Raw genomic sequence first — 17,676 nt, forward strand, 5'->3', positions numbered from 1 at the left:
CCAAAGGTTCCTTCACCAAAGTTGAATATGTCTGAATATTCTATCCACTGAAACTGGAATCACACCATTCGGACGAGTACCCTGGAAGCTACCCTCTCATGAATGTGAAGTGGTCCTAGGAACCCTGAATGTTGCGAGATTGATAACCCACATTAAGGCCTTGAAATTATGCTAAGGGAAAGATGGCACGGTGGAAGGCCACGGTCCACATCTAACCGTGGCATTTGATTGCATTTCTTCGGGGTTTGACACGGTCTCCACATCACGGTCTACACTTGACCGTGTCAAGATAGACTTAGCCGCGGCGTGATCTTACTTGCATTCGGGAATTGCCACGAGGTAATGCCACGGTCTACACTTAACCGTGGCAAGACAACACTTGTGATCCTTCAGACGTTCGGGATTTGACACGCCCACACGCCACGGCTTGAGACTTGGCCGTGGAAACTTTATGCAATCCTTCGGCGTTTGACACGGCCACGCAGCACGACCTTGAACCTGACCGTGGCAACGTTATGCAATCCTTCGGCATTTGACACGGCCATGCATCACGGCCAGAGGGAGCCCGTGGCTCCATGATTCATCCAAGAACAAGAGACACAGGACTTGACACGGTCACTTGCCATCGCTTGACCAAAGCCTGCTACACCGTGGCAAACTTCTTCTTTACCCACTAAAGCCGGGTCAGTGCCTGGTTTGTTCCGGGCTGACCCGGTTCGTCCAAGGCTACTATAAATTACTTTTTAGACCTAATTTGGAGAAAATCTTATCTTATCTTTAGTCTCCTTTTCCTTTTTGGTAAAAGAACCATTGTTTAAGACCTTGTTTTGAGTTTAATATCGATTTGAAGAGTGTTTTCCATCTTATCTATCATTTCTCATCATCAAATCACACTTCTAATCATGACTAACAACACATCTTGCAAAGGATCTAGTGTGTTGATCATGATTAGTGAGTAATTCCATATTAACGTCTTAGATATGTAGATTAGGGTGCTTAAGTGGTAGATTAGTGAGCTTAGGGGTTAGATCATGCATATTCCATTCTCTACAAACTGTTCTTAATGCTAGATCCATACAAATCATATGTGGTCTAGATTCTGGGCATTTCATGCACAAAAAGTGTTTGATGAAATGTCTGAACCAAGGTTGTTAGAGGTTTAAGTGTTATTCATCATGGGAATGATTGTTATTATGCTTAAATGACAGATTAAACTGATTCTTAATGCTTGTTAATTCATGTTTCACTAATGATGATTAGGTTAGAAACTGTTTTGGCATAGAAGTTGATACCTTCATGAGAGGATTAACTTAATTAATGATGTTTAAGTTGAATGGGTTGCTTGATCATATGGTTCATTAGCTCACTAGTTTATCACTGAAGGCACCCTAATCCACTATCATGTCTAAGACCTTTCTCATCATCATACATACATTCTCATCTCATTTAGCTTACTTGTTTGCTTGTCTTGTTTGATCACTTCTTTAGTCATTAATCCTGTTTTAAGTTTGTAGTTGTCATAGATAACCAAAACCACTCTTGCTTGCTTGAATTGAGAAACTGATCACATAGCTTAGTGTCTATCACCACATTCTTGGATTGATAACCTCTTTGTGCTACATTGACAAGGGGATTGATAGCCCTGAGACCCATAAAGTCTTGTCTATCATCGGCCTCACAAAAAGTGTCTCTCTCCTCACGGATTTGTTGAGTAAGGCCTTTTTGGGTGGTTCACTCGTACTTTCACTCATACTTTTGGTGTTTGATGTGGTTAGGGGGTCGCTCAGGGTAGATTTTTCTTTGCTGCTCTTTTCCTGCTGGATTTGATCCAAGTAAACTTCGCGTGGGGACATAGGAGCTGAGTGACCTTCCGTCCTTTATGTTCAAATGAATGCTTGTTTGAAAACCCATCATGAATCGCTTTACGGTCGTACTGCCACGACTGTCCCAGCAAGATGTGTCCAGCCTCCATGTGTAAGACGTCGCATAGTACCTTATCCTCACAACACCCAATCTTAAAAGGCACCGTGACCTGCTTGGTGACTTTGAGCTGCCTCTAGTTGTTAAGCCATCTGAGGTTATAAGGGTGCGGATCCTTCATCATCTCCATACCTAGCTTCTCCACCATACTCTTGCTGGCAACATTTGTGCAACTTCCTCCATCTATGACCATACTACAGGTGTTTTCCATGACCAAGCACAGTGTGTGGAAAAGATTCTCCCCCTATCCTCTTCCCGGATCAGTTCTTGAGATACCAACATTCGCCGCGCCACTAGCAATTCTCCTTCAGCCGCGTACTCCTCTCCAGCTTCTTCATCATATATTGGCTTGGTGTCCTCTTCTGCTGATGGGCTTGCGGGCCTAGGCCTGTTTTTTAACAAGCCCGTTGGTCCTCCAAAAGTTTTAAATTTATAAAACCGTAGTGTCTGCAAGTGCACAGATGTACGTTGTAGGACTTAGGGTGTCGATCCACAGGGAGGATGTCTAATCTGCGAGAAACAACAAACTGGGAAGTAAGCAAAGTCATAAACAAATAAAAGGTTTTGGGGTTTTTGGTTAAGATCCTAAACTAAACCTAATCTAATATTCACAAGAAATGCAATGCATGATGAATTGTTAAAAGAACATCGAAAGCATATCGACTCAAACTAAAGACTATTAAACTCATAGGTGGCGATTTAGACTTCTCTGGGTTACTCTAATCGATGTATGATGGCATTTCCAATTAGCTTCCGGGCGATTTATCTTCATCTGTTTCTGGGAATCTGCATTGAACTAGAATAGACATATTTATGATTAACCAACTGTCGTCACCTTAATCAACTAATCTCTTAGATCTAGGAATTAACTCTCACTCTCATGTTAAACTTAAGATCATGCATTAGATATTGAATTCGTCTGCTCACATCTTCTCTATAGGTAGGTCTCGACTCCTATAGCGACTATGTTCTTCTGAAGCTAGGTACGGATGATCTGATACAGCACTCTCGTGGCTCTGATCGATCCTAGGCTCAGAGAATATGTCATGAATCTACTCTCATCATTTATGAACAACTTAGAAGAGATGAGATCCAGAATATGCCTAAGAACAATAGAAATCCTAATCGATATATGTGCTTGTCGATATCTTCAAACAACTTGACTTTATGGGACTAATCTACATGATGCAATGAATGATAAAAGACATAGAAGAATACAAAAAAAAAATGGAAAAGAAAGGTTAATAAGATAAAAAGGAGAAAGAACAATGGATCTGGGGAAGAATCCCCATCTCCATCACCTAACCCTAGAAAAACCGAGTTTGGTGGCTCAAAATCTCATTATAGGAGCACACACCCGTTTAGGACTGCTAAACAATGTATTTATTGGTCCTAAGGTATTCCAGATCTCATTTAGAACTTCTCTGAAGAGAAATGGCAAATTGGCTTTGATGTTGGGCCTTGTGGCTTGTCCTAAGGTCCACCGGGGGTGAGAGTCTTCCAGGGCAGGTAAAACATGTGTTTACTGCGGGTGAGAGTCTTCTGGGACTGGTGAACTGGGTCAATTTGTTCTCCATGTATCTTTTGATTGGACCGTTGGATCTTTGTGATGTAAAGTGCTATGGAAAGCTGGTTGTCTCCTATTGATTGTCTCCAAATTTGAGCTGGATCAGACGGTGAGAAAGTCTTCATTTGAGGCTGAACTTCTGATGGTCTGACTTTGAGCTACAAATGTGGATTTATTTCATTTTGCCATCATTTTCCCTAAGTTTTCTGAAAAGAGCCTTGAAACTACAAATACATCATAATAAAAGTTCATAAAACTAAGTAAAACCTTTGAAAAAGCATTTGAAATCAATGGTGAAAAGTGGTCAAAATCAGGTGTTATCAACTCCCCCAGACTTAAGACTTTATTTGTTCTCAAACAAAACAAGATAAAATCTGGAAAAATATCATTCAAAAAAATTGAGAGAGAACTCAAAAATATCAGCAACCATACTTCTAGACCTTAATTATGGGCAATGCATCAATCAGATCAAGTCTAGAAAATTCTCACCAAAATACAAACATAACTAGTCCGTTAATCCGTCATGCGAAAATCCACAAACTTATAACTAACTTCCAGTCAACTAGCTTTTAACATTCATTAAACGTTTTAGTGGTTCTCATCAAAAGGATATTAAACAAGGCAATCAAGGTTAGGTATCGAAAAGACTTTTTTAATGGTAAGGTGATGTGTTTAGGGTTACCTTTTTCTGGAGAGACAGGACATTATGCAAAACAGCAAGAGAGGATGGAACTGTAAATGCCACCACAGTTTCAGTCACATTCTTCTTGCTTTAAGATTTCTGATCTCCTTTCTTCAGGTTCTCCTTATAGTTCCCCCAGACTTAGATTTTTGTCCAGGTTGTGAGTCCATAACTCCTTAAGTGAATACCAAATGCCTTGGCTCAAGTGATTTCGGCTTCTAAGACTCTTTTAGGCACTTAGTTTCCTTTCCTTTCTTTCTTGTTCTCTTTTTTCCCTTTTTTTTTAGAAATGGGAAACTGCCTTTTGACTTGGAGTCTAAGGGAGCACGAAAATTATCTTTAAGAATGAGTTTTTCTGAGGCATCATACGATTTCTGGCACACTCCCTTTTGGTCTCTTTCAGTCTTTCTCTTGAGTGACTGAAAACTATGTTGTTCCTCCCTCTCTGGCGTTTTTACACATATCTGTCGATATAAACTTAAGAGAGAATGCATGAGGTTTGAACATGAAAGTTTGGGTTAAGGATGTGGTACCAGCTAAAGATGAACTGGCCATCTTGGACAACAAAGAGTGGTGACAATAAGGTAAAGATGTCCTAGATGTATATCATGATGCCTTTTTAAAACCATTGATGAGAAAATTAGATGTCAAGATTAAGTCCAAGTAAAATGAGCTACTATACCCTGTCAGAAAGGATCTTCATGAGTAGAAGTTCTCTGGCGGGATTTTGTAGTGTAAGTACTCTAGCTACTACCTAGTCTAGTACTAAACTTTGAAAGAGCTTTTGTGAGTGATTGGTGTAGAAGCAAACAGGTTGGTTATCATCATCGATTTTGTCATTATTCCCTCAAAATGTAATTGACCTTTGAAAAGTTTTAATAAAAATCGAAAAAAATGAAAAATTTTAAAGAAAAATGCAGACTGCAATGGCTCATGCAAGAATAGATGGTTAGAAAGGGATGAAATCCTCCCCCAGACTTAAATCACACTGCCCCTAGTGTGAAATAAATCAGGCAAGGATGAGAAATAGAGTATGTTAAAAAATTAAAAAAAAAAGATTGAGGAAAAGAAGACTTACCTAGTGTTGGTGATGGATTGTGAGGTGGTTGTGGTGGTTATGCTTGATCAAACTTGGATGCTAGGGATCCAAAACAGATTTGGTCAAGGTGGTGGTGGAAGTGGGCAAGGGTGGAATGGAAGTGGCCAAAGGTGAAATGGAGGTGGCCAAGGTGGAATAGAGGTGGCCAAGGTGGCCGGCTGTGCTGGCCACGGGTCGGAGCATCGCAGCCACGATGGGATGCGTGCCGGCCGCGGGCCAGATCTTCTTGGCCGCGGTAAACCGCCTGCTGGCCGTGGTTGGGCTTCCTTTGGCCGCGGTCAGCTCCTTTTCTTCTCTTTTGTTTTTTTTTTTGTTTTGTGTGGCATACTAAGACCTGTCTAAAATGAAAGAAACAAAACTTTAATAGAAAAAGAAAGTTAAACAAAAACAAATAAGTACCTAAAATGGGTTGCCTCCCATCAAGCGCTTTGGTTTATAGTCCTTAGCTAGACTTTGCACAAAAAATGACTTAGTTCAAATAGGATCTTGTCCTAAGACAAGTCCTTTTCGAGATCCTCTTGTTCTTTCTTGCAGGTTCTTTATCACTCCAGAGTTCTTCTGGTTCAAATGCATGGGCTTTATGTTCACCCCTTTTGGTCTTAAGTGGTGTAGCTTCATAGAAGATGTCCTTGTCGATATTGGCAAAAGAAACTCTCCTGTTTGGCCAATCCATGATGGCTCCAGCAGTTGCTAAGAAAGGCCATCCAAAAATAACTAGATAAGAGTCATCTTTGATCTTCACTATGTATAGATCGACATGTGCAATGCAATCTTTAATCCTTAGAGGAATTTCTCTGGCTATCCCTCTTGGTGTTGCACTTGAATCATCTGCTAAGCTAATCTTTGTCCTGGTACTTGAGATGTGCTTAATGCCAAGTCTTAAAGCAGCTGCTTTGGACATCATGGTAATGTATGCTCAAGAGTCACAAAGAATATTGAGGAATCTTTCACCTCTAATGTCGTAAGAGATAAGAAATTGAACTCTGTCTTGAACTTTGTGCAGAGTTCGAACTGGTCTACCTTCTTTGGCGTGTGTGAACAAGTCTTTCATCTCTTGGATTAACTCTTTGATGTCACAAAAGAAGTGGCCTATCATGTAGTCTCTACATGCTTTGGCAAACGAAATTCCTTCTAGCAGGCTCTGAACTACTTGGTTGAACTCTTCAAGTGCTTCTTTGCTGATCTTTTTTTGTGTAATCACTGGCTTCTTGGGGATCTTTGAGATGGATCCTCTAAACAGCTGCATCAGGTGATGATCTAGGAAAAGATAGATACCTGGCTCTTCTGAAATATGTACAGATGTTCTCCTTAGTCTCCTTGTTGTATCTGAAGAAGACTTGAAGGCAGCCTTGCTTCCAGACATCGTCGAATCCGAGATAGAGAGAAATGGATTTCACAAACTTGTTAAATTCGATCAGTCTTTCTCTAGATATGCTCTTGGTTATTGGTTATGTGTTGTCATCAGATGAATCGTCCCCAGGGTTTGGATCTTTTACAAACAAACCATACTCTTCATCTTCTAAGAATTGCTCTCGAAGCTCATTGTCACAAGTATAAACCATGTTGCAAGATGCATAAGTATTGGATTCTTCCATTTCCTTTGATATTTGTGCAGTGATTGAGAAGACAGCTTGGTCAAACAACCTAGGTCTGGTCACATGAGGTCGGTTTACTGATTAACAGGCTTCAGAAAGATGTTGAAAGCTCTCCCAGTCTGAGAAGTCGTGCTTCACCGCAGGTGAGGAGCTCGGAGCCGCGATGGAAGTGGCTCTGGCCGCTGGTGAGGTACTCGCAGCCGCGGTCAGCTTCCTCCAGCTCTCCATGCTTGCTTCTTCAATCTCTTCTTCTCCATTGTTTTTCTCTTGCTTCCAGTGTTTGTCAGGCATGTCTTGGGTATCCAAATAATTGATTCCACAGTTTAGATCATACTCCTTATGATCTTTAGAAAAATTTTCAACCTTCTCTTCTACTTCATCTAAAGCACAGACAACTTTGTCTAAAGTAGCATCAAGCTCTTCTGTCTTGTTTGTGATCTTTTCCATCTCTTCACTCATCTCTATCTTGTCTCCATCAGAGTACCACTTGCTATCTTTGAAATCTCTCTCCAAATCATCAATCAGGACATTGCAGCCTCTCTGTTCCTTAAGTGCTTGATGAAGGGCGATGGTGTTCTTACCCTCGCCTTCTTCGATGTCTTTAAGTCTCTTATCTAGAACTGCATCATCTTTGAGCTTTTGCATTTCTAGAGTCTTCATTCGGTCAGAGAGACATTCGAACTTCCTACTAAAATCAGAGGACATTGATTCCAATTTCATACAAAGGTTAGATTCAGCAATGGCTTGTAGATCAAGAAAGTCATTAAGTGTAGTGTCTAATTAATCTAGTTGGAGCCTAAATCGATCAGCCTCAGCGTTTTGGTGCAGAATCACCAGGTGATGCGAATAAGGCTCATCTCGGTGGTGTGGAGGTTGCGAGTCTCCATGGTGGTGGTTCGGATTAGGGTTCCGAAGATGATGATCAAAATCACGCCTGGAGGGTGATTTTGAAACTAGGGCAAACAGAAGAGAGAATACGCAGAAAAAAGAAAAAGTTAGGGTGTTTATGAATTTGGTTTACTTCCTATGTTGCTTTGGCAGAAACTCGACATATATATAGTCTTATGCGGCTTTAACCTCCCAGGTTTAGACCTCTAGAGACTAAAATCCTCCCCGGCAACGGCGCCAAAAAATTGATGGGCTTGCGAGACAAGGGTTATTTTTTAACAAGCCTGTTGGTCCTCCAAAAGTTTTAAATTTATAAAACCCTAGTGTCTGCAAGTGCAAAGATATACGTTGTAGGACTTAGGGTGTCGATCTACAGGGAGGATGTCTAATCTGCGAGAAACAACAAACTGGGAAGTAAGCAAAGTCATAAACAAATAAAAGGTTTTGGGGTTTTTGGTTAAGATCCTAAACTAAACCTAATCTAATATTCACAAGAAATTCAATGCAGGATGAATTGTTAAAAGAACATCTAAAGCATATCGACTCAAACTAAAGACTATTAAACTCATAGGTGGCGATTTAGACCTCTCTAGGTTACTCTAATCGATGTATGATGGCATTTACAATTAGCTTCCGGGCGATTTATCATCATCTGTTTCTGGGAATCTGCATTGAACTAGAATAGACATATGTATGATTAACCAACTGTCGTCACCTTAATCAACTAATCTCTTAGATCTAGGCCTTAACTCTCACTCTCATGCTAAACTTAAGATCATGCATTAGATATTGAATTCGTCTGCTCTAATCTTCTCTATAGGTAGCTCTCGAATCCTATAGCGACTATGTTCTTCTTAAGCTAGGTACGGATGATCTAATACAGCACTCTCGTGGCTCTGATCGATCCTAGGCTCAGAGAATAAGTCATGAATCTACTCTCATGCTTTATAAAAAACTTAAAAGAGATGAGATCCAGAATATGGCTAAGAAAAATAGAAATCTTAATCGATATATATGCTTGTCGATATCTTCAAACAACTTGACTCTCTAGGACTAATCTACAGGATGCAATTAATGATAAAAGAGAAAGAAGAATGCAAAAAAAAAATGGAACAGAAAAGTTAATAAGATAAAAAGGAGAAAGAACAACGGATCTGGGGATCTGGGGAAGAATCCCCATCTCCATCGCCTAACCCTAGAAAAACCGAGTTTGGTGGCTCAAAATCTCATTACAGGAGCACACACCCGTTTAGGGCTGCTAAGCAATGTATTTATAGGTCCTAAGGTCTTCCAGGTCTCATTTAGAACTTCTATGAAGAGAAATGGCGAAGTGGGCTTTGATGTTGGGCCTTGTGGCTCGTCCTAAGGTCCACCGGGGGTGAGAGTCTTCCAGGGCAGGTAAAACATGTTTTTACCGCGGGTGAGAGTCTTCCGAGACTGGTGAACTGGGTCAACTTGTTCTCCATGTATCGTTTGATTGCACCGTTGGATCTTTGTGATGTAAAGTGCTATGGAAAGCAGGTTGTCTCCTCTTGATTGTCTCCAAATTTGAGCTGGATCGGACGGTGAGAAAGTCTTCATTTGAGGCTGAACTTCTGACGGTCTGACTCTGAGCTAAAAATGTGGATTTCTTCCATTTTGCCATCATTTTCCCTAAGTTTCCTGAAAAGAGCCTTAAACTACAAATACATGGAAATCATAATAAAAGTTCCTAAAACTAAGTACAACCTTTGAAAAAACATTTGAAATTAATGGTGAAAATTGTTCAAAATCAGGTGTTATCATCTGCCTCGGACACAATTTCGCCGGTTTCAAGTAAGATCATCGCCCTTTGGTTTGGACACTTATTCGCGTAGTGTCCCTTGCCCCTGCATTTGAAACATTCGATATTGCGTGTTCTGGCTGAAGTGGCCTCGGTTTTTCCTTTGTAATCCATAGGATTTTGGTTTGGTTTGGCTTCCGTCTTGGGCCGGTTGTCAGATCTGATATATTCATAAATTGCATTATTTAATGTACATATTCTAGTCCAAATCATGTCTCATTTACATGCATTTTAGGTCTTTAGGCATTGTTTTAGGACTTAGGAGATTGCATTAGGTCCAAGAGAGTTTTGCATGTTTTGGAGTGTTAAACATGTGCTTTTGGAGTTTATTTGGAGTGGAGGATGTGATTCAGATGAAGAAATGGAGTTGAACTTATCAAAAATGGTGAAAAGGAGCAATTTTGGGTTTCTCGGCAAAATGATGTACTGATGGCCGAAGATTCTCGGCCAAAATCCTTCCCGCGGGTAGCTTTCTCGGCCAAAAACACGTACCGCGGTCAAGTCTCTCGGCCAAAAATCCCGGGTGCAGATACATTTCCGAAATCGCGTCACCGGAAGCTCTTGCCGGCCGATTCAGCTTACAGGGTCTTTAGAAAAGTTGGAAATAATTGAGTCAAGAACCCAGGACAGGTTGAATAAAGGCATTTGGAGCACTGAGCTGAAAGATACGGTCACCGGAAGACAGACCTCTCTCGAATCCATTCCGGAGCAATCCGATACTCCTGAATGATCGCCTGTCCGGGGAACCTTCCGGTCCGATTCAGTTGTCGGGGGCTTCATCAAAGTTTTAGAGGGTTAGATCACGGTTCCATATCAAGTGGAATCACTCAATTAGGACGCGTGATCAGAACGTTAAGCTCGGCGGAAGAAACTTCTGTCTCGCTGCCGTTTTGGACCACACCGATGAGCTCCGAAGAATGCGAAGGACGGTGCACTTCCACGCCGATTCAGTTTCCGGGGCCTTCAAGAGAATCAGATACATTTGCGTCTTCTTTCCATAACGTCCACGAGTATTCAGTTCGGAGCTATGAGCAGGAAGATACGGTCTCCGGAATGGACACATGTCTAGACGCCTCTCTCTGATTGTGTAAATGCACTCCAAAGATGAGCCCTCCAGGAAGCCTTCCACTTCCCAAGCACCAGAATCACTCAATTCGGACACGTATCGTAGAAGTTACACTCTCCGGAATGCGAAATGGTCCAAGCTGCTCTGAATGCTGCGAGAAAGCCTTGCGACTTGGTTAACTCGCAGGCCTGAAAACGAATGCCTGGAAATTGATGCTGCGAGTTGAGAAATGCGGGTAAGCTATCAATGGATGAGGTCTGAGGCTCCCGAGCAAGAAAATTGCTAAGTCCACAATACTGCGACTTGGGCATGCTACCTGGGAGACGCTGGAACCAAGCCGCATGATCACTCGCAATCTACTCCGACTTGGGCGTGCTGGCTGGAAGCAAGGAGACCAACCCGCACGGTTTGTACATCCCCCAGAAACCGCCTTGGTCCTGCGAGTTGAAGAAGAAGAAGATTAAGCCGCAGCAAGACTCGCAAAACACTCCTACTTGGGCGTGCGGCTAAGACAAAGCGATTTAAGTCTCACAAGACAAGTTCATCATCTACTGCGACTTGGGCATGCTACCTGGGAGACACTGGACCAAACCGCAGTATTTCCACTTTACCCACTAAAGCCGGGTCAGGACCCAGTTTGTTCCGGGCTGACCCAGTTCGTTTTTAGAGAGATATAAATACTTTTTAGGGTTTTTTCCAAGGACTAAGCTTTGTTTTCTCTTGTTTCTCTTTCCCCTTTTGTTAAAAAACGAGTTTTTTAAGTGATCTCTCAAGGATTGAATCAATCTAAGTCTGTTTCTTATCATCTCATCTTCTTATCTTTGCTTCTAATCATGATTAACATCACCTCTTGCAAAGGAAATGGTGTGTTCATCATGATTAGTGAGTAGTCTTCTTTTTAAACTTCTAGGTGTGTAGATTTGGGTGCTTAGATGTTTAATTTGTGATGTTTAGGGTTTAGATTCTCATCTCATTTCCTTAGTTAGCTGCTCCTAATGCCACATTTCCTTGGGAATGTGAAATCTGGGTTCATAGGCATTTCATGCACAAAAAGTGTTTGATGAAATGTCTGAAAGAGCTAACTTAAGGGTTTATGTTTTAAATGCCATGGGAATGTTTGTTTGAAGCATAAATGACATATTAGAACTGTCTCTTAATGCTCATTAGTTCATATTTCACAAATGGGAATTTGGTTTGAAAGTGGATTAGTATAGAGATTACTGCCTTCATGAGAGGATTAGTCTAGATTAGAATTCTAAGTTAAAATGTTTGAGATCATGTGATTGCTTTATATGTCTTTCTGTATAAGATTCAGTCTTCTTGGTTGAGAGATTGTTTGGTCACTTATTAGGCTTGATGCATTATGCTTGTTGATTGCTTGATTATATCTAATGGTTGTTAGACTTGATTAAGTAATTAGCAAAGGGATTATTGTCATGGGAATGAATTAATCTAATTAAGAAGCCCAGACTAAAGAGTAGCAAGTGTTGCATTATGTTCTTAGCATCGTGAATCAATATCTAAAGCACCCTAATCAATGATCACATCTAGAGGTTTATCTTTCATCATTTGCTCAATCATCATCACTTTGTTTTGTTGCTTGCTTTGTTTAGTCATTAATCATTGCTTGTTTGTTCCTTGTTTATATTTTCACTTGTTACTTGTCACCAAATCTTTCTTGTTTCACTTGACTTAAGAGCTTATCACATAAACTAGTGCCTAACTACCACACATATGGATTGACACCCCTTATACTACTTTGACAAGGTGATTGATAACCCATCTAAGACTAAAAAAACCTTAGTTATCAATTTGGCGCCGTTGCCAATTGGAGAGTTCATTCTATCATTAGGACTTTGGATCTTCTTGAGATCAAGTCATTTTCTTTTGTTTTACTGATTACCTTTCAAGTGCTGTCTTTGTTTTCAGGTGTATGAACACCAGAAGTCAAGCAAGGAGACAAAGAGAAAGAGCTGAGCACATTGAGAGGTTGGGTATGGATCAAGGGCAACAGGCTCATGGTGGTAATGGAAACCACCAGAATCAGGAAGAGCCACCACCTCCAAGTCCAAGACAAGTTGTGGGAGCTGGTGATGAGGCCAATGCTCAGGGTCAAAGACATGGGATTCAAGCCCCAACACCTGAAAACGATTTTGAGATCAAATCTGGCCTGATCAACATGGTGCAATCAAACAGGTTCCATGGCTTGGCATTAGAAGACCCATTAGATCACATTGACAACTTTGATAAAGTTTGTGATCTAACTAAGATGAATGGAGTGAGTGAGGACAGTTTCAAGTTGAGGCTATTTCCTTTTTCTCTAGGAGATAAAGCTCATCGGTGGGAAAAGTCTCTACCTCAAGGATCAGTCACAACTTAGGAGCAATGCAAAAGAGCATTTCTAACCAAGTTCTTATCTTCATCAAGAACAGCAAGGTTAAGAAATGAAATCTCAAGTTTCATTCAGAAGAACCATGAATCATTTTGTGAGGCTTGGGAAAGATTTAGAGGGTATACCATGCAATGCCCTCACCATGGATTCTCAGATTGTCAGCTGCTAAGTACCTTCTACAGAGGTACTTTACCAAAGGTCAGACTTCTCTTGGACACAGCTTCAAATGGTAATTTCATGACCAAGGAAGTCAATGATGCCATGACCCTAGTTGAGAATGTAGCTCAGAGTGATGAGCTTTATGGATCAGACTTTGAAAGGAATTCAAGAGGAGCTGTGAGTGCTGAAGAGGAAAGGACAAGGAAAGACATCAAGTCTCTCAATGAGAAGCTAGACACACTTCTCTTAGCTTCTCATCAGTCAGCCAACTTTGTTAGAGATGTGAATCATGTGTTTCAAGACACATTTCAAAGGGAAGACATCACAACTGAGGTGAACTTTGTAGGTGGCCAACAAGGTTACCAAAAGGGCTTTACCTACTACAAGAATCCCCCAAACCAGAACTTCTATCCTCAAAACACTCAACAACAAGGTTTTGTCCCTCCCCAACAACAAAGTCTCCAACAGAACTCAGAGAATAAGGATCAAGAATTGCAGAACCTGCTCCAGGAAATCCCCAAAGGTCAAGCAAGTGGTGCCATGGACTTTAACAAGAAAATGGCAGAGATTAACAACAAGGTGGATTGCAGTTATTCTGATCTTCTATCTCAGCTTTCAACCTTGGCTTCCAAAGTCAAGACTCTAGAGAACAACAAGGGCCACTGCAGTTCTCAAGCTCAAAGATCTTTACCAGGGACATCAGTAGCACATCTAACAAAATACTGCAATGCCATCCTCTCAAATGATGAGAATCATGCTGCTGTTAAAGAAATTGAGGATCTTCTCCATGGCAATGTCTCAAGTGCAAAGTGCCTAACACAAGATGATGAGGACGCCATCATAGAGGAGTTTGAATTCATGTTCTGTGATCTCAATGAGGACATTGAGAAAGAAGGTGGGGAGGCAGCTTGTTTTGATATAAAAAAGAATGATTCTGAGATTGCTGAAGGAAAGGATCAGAGAATGGTTCAAGGAAGGACATCTGATGGAGTCTCTAGCACTGGCTCAACAAGGGTGAAACCCAAATCTATTCCCAAGCTAGGCAACCCAGGAAAGATCTCCATCTCATGCTCTCTTGGAAATTTGAAAGTGGACAATGCTTTGTGTGATTCTGGATCAAGCATCAGTGTAATGTCTTTAGACATGGTGGAGAGACTAGGTATCAAGAGTCTTAAGCATCACCCCATGTCAATCACCTTTGGAGATTCATCCTCATAGAAACCATATGGAATCCTTGAAGACTACCCATTGAAAATTGGTGAATGCACAGTTCCAACAGATTTTGTAGTTATGAAGATGAAGAAGACAAAAGAGCTACCTCTTTTGCTTGGAACTCTATTTCTGAACACCACAGGAGCAAGGATGGACTTTGATACTCAAAGAGTGGTGCTTGCTAAGGTAGATGATGAAGTATCTTATCCTTTTAAGCCTCCTCTTGCTGGGTTTTGTGGAGTTATATCTGATGATTCTGATGAGTTGAAACACTATGAGATGAAGTATGTGGGGAGTATTGGAACTATACAAGAAGCTCAACCCCTTGCATCTGTTGAGAAGAAGAAAGAATCCTTAGTAAGACCTGATCTTGAGTTTGAAGGAGATTTCTTTAGTGATGATGAAGTTGGCTTGGAATCTTTTTCTCCTACACCAAGTGAGAAGGAGGTCAGCAGCAACAAAAGCAATGGTTCAGGGTCTCAAGACAAGAACCCAACAAGCACCAAATCATTCACTCTTGGGTCCTCTTCTCAAGTCTTAACTCTCACTCCTTGGAAGTTTGTTGGTGGAGCTGTTGAATACAAGGTTAAAGGCAATGGAAGATCAAGACCATTTGCCAAAGTCAGAGCTATCCTCACACCAGAGTTCATAGACAAAGGATATGATGGTGTCCAAGAGCTGATGAATAAGGACCTCATGCTTGAATTCATGGACAAGACCTGGAGCATCAAAGCTCCTCCTCTCCCTTACTAAAAAGAGTGTAAGAAGTCAAACTTAGTGACTTTAAACAAAGTGCTCTTGGGAGACACCCCAATCTTATCCTTGTATATAATCTTTTTAATCTTTTCTCTCTTTTCTTTTTATGTTTTAGGATCTTTTGATGGGTTTTGTGAGTTGGTGTCAGGTTCTAGGTGATTTTTGGAGGACATAGCCCAATGATAAATGAAATGGAGCATGTGAGAGGGCTGATAGAAGTGTTTAAAGTTTGGAATACTTGGAGGACGCCTGAGTGCTACCTGGGTGTGCGGCTTGGATAAAGAAAAGACTAACTCGCAGCAGGACCCGCATCTACACCGAGTTGGTCGTGCTACCTGGTGCAAGAGGATCAGGCCGCACAAAAGAGAGGAAAGGCCAAGGTGACTAAGTGCTGAGTCCTGCGAGTTGGTTGTGCTAGCTGGTGTCAAAGAGCCCAGGCCGCAGGAAGACTCGTAATTCACACTGGCCTGGGCGTGCGAGAAAGAAACAAAAGGGACCAGGCCGCATAAGATCAAGAAGAAGCCTAAGGAGTTTAAGTCCCAAAGTCTGCGACCTGGGAGTGCGGCTCAGTAAGCAATGGACTAAGTCGCACGATGATCCGCAATACACTCCGAGTTGGGCGTGCTGGCTGGGAGCAAGGATACCAGGCCGCACCAAAAAGAAGAAAGGCCGAGGTATCTATGTCCCAAAGTCTGTGAGTTGGTCCAAGACAAGTGAGAAAGGAGCACCGGCCGAGTGCCCTGAATGAATAAGAAATGGACAGGAGAGAGAATCAATGATTCTTATTCAACCGAGTTGAAGCTAGCAACATGTTGATTACACACCGGAGGTTAGTAAGAACTGAGGGGTAGGGGTTCTTCCTCCTAACCTAAGTAGGCTACCCGCGCTGCGAAGCAACTGGTACTTGATTGGGGCGGGGGGCGGTTTGGTTTCGTGCAAGGCCCTCGCAACAGGAAGAGGCAGTTGTCATTTGACAGGAAACGCGCCTTTGTTTTTCTCAAAGTCAAGTTTCTCGCTTGTTTCTTTAGAAAGATTGCAGCCTTAGCGAAACAACTTATCCTTTTCTACGAATCTTCCCTTTATTGAGCAAAACTCTATCTATATTTCTTCCCGGGATATTTTCTAGAATTTCAATTCTATCATTTGTTTGACAGCTTAAACTAGGCTTCATTTTAGATAGGTTTTCGGTCTTAATCAAAATCGGTCAGGGGTGCGTCGGAACGGTCGGTGGCTGCTTAGTCTCATCCGAGAGTCTAATCTCTTTGTACTGCTTTTTTTCAAAGAAAAAAAAGAAGGAAGGGGTCGATTTATAGGCTCCTTCCCTTCCACTGCATAGCTGCGCTAACAGGTACTACGAGCCCTCTGTCCCACACATCTAACCAGCTCGCGTGGTTCACCGGTTCCACCGAAAACTCTCATTTGTTAAAACGGAGCATAGTGCGCTTTAGGCGCCGAGCGAGAAACCTCTCTTCTTTCGTTTCGGTTTATTCACTATCTGAAACTTAGCACTTGTTTGATTTTTCTTATTGGGCGGCGGCGTTCTTTTTTGAAGTCTATCCGAACCGAATTAGCACTTCTCAGATCAGACTAGGCCTCCCCCGCAGAGCTGGGCGCCGGGGACCTGGATGCGCTAGCGATCGGCGCATAGGGGGGGGTTGGGTTGCCTGGGTTTCTCGGCCTGGTATCCTACACCTCGCGTTAATGATATCTACATTCAACTGTGCCCCGGAGACACGGTCGAAGCACGCCCATCCAGTGTGCTTCTTTCACGACATGCTCTGGTTCCGGGTGTTTTCCAGTGGTCTTCTAGCGTTAGAAGAAGTCGTGTCCGTCCCGGACATCTGCAACGTCCTCCCACGCTTTTTTGAAAATATAGGATAAACTGAAGGAAAAGACTTACCCATTCGGTGACTTTCGCGGTCGCCCTCACTGAACCGACTTGAATCTGAACTACGATTTTTTCCAAGTCTTACCGAAATCGGATTTCCTTTTCGTGCCATATTTTTTGACTTTATGGATTTCTGTCCCTTTTTTCTTCCCGGTCCAATATTTGTTCTCGAAAGTCTGAGTTTCCGTGTACTCTCCAAATTTATGACCAACCTTCCCCTCAATGATCTTAGAACGCTACTACGCATCTTTACTATATAGTGGTAAGGTAGGTTTGGGTATAGCAGGACTTGAACCTGCGACCATTAGGTTAAAAGCCCAATGCTCTACCAACTGAGCTATACACCCAAATAAAGATGTAGTAGTCAATTAAGATTGGTGCGGAAAAGAGAAGAGGTCTCAACGAGCATTAACTAGTTGATGCTGATCGAACCCTCAGTTAGAAGCTCTTCGCCAACATGTTACGAGGCTCCAGTCTTAGGCGGGTCACCATTACTTTTATTAGCTTAGAAAGGCGAACATCTGGGCAAGGGAAAGCGCAGTGCGCCTGGTCCTTTCGAACCAGTCTTTA

At 41.9% G+C, this 17,676-nt stretch overlaps 2 non-coding genes across 2 annotated transcripts; both read right to left on the bottom strand.

The window, feature by feature from the left end:
- Nucleotides 1–13,133: 13,133 nt before the first annotated feature.
- Nucleotides 13,134–13,240, bottom strand: LOC112086283. The gene has a single exon (XR_002899405.1). It is a non-coding gene; the product is annotated as a small nucleolar RNA R71 (small nucleolar RNA).
- Nucleotides 13,241–17,380: 4,140 nt separating this feature from the next.
- On the bottom strand, nucleotides 17,381–17,453 carry TRNAK-UUU. Its single transcript has one exon. It is a non-coding gene; the product is annotated as a tRNA-Lys (tRNA).
- Between the last annotated feature and the right edge of the window lie 223 nt (nucleotides 17,454–17,676).

Source organism: Eutrema salsugineum, unplaced genomic scaffold (assembly GCF_000478725.1).
Source record: "Eutrema salsugineum unplaced genomic scaffold, Eutsalg1_0 scaffold_21, whole genome shotgun sequence".
Classification (NCBI taxonomy): domain Eukaryota; kingdom Viridiplantae; phylum Streptophyta; class Magnoliopsida; order Brassicales; family Brassicaceae; genus Eutrema; species Eutrema salsugineum.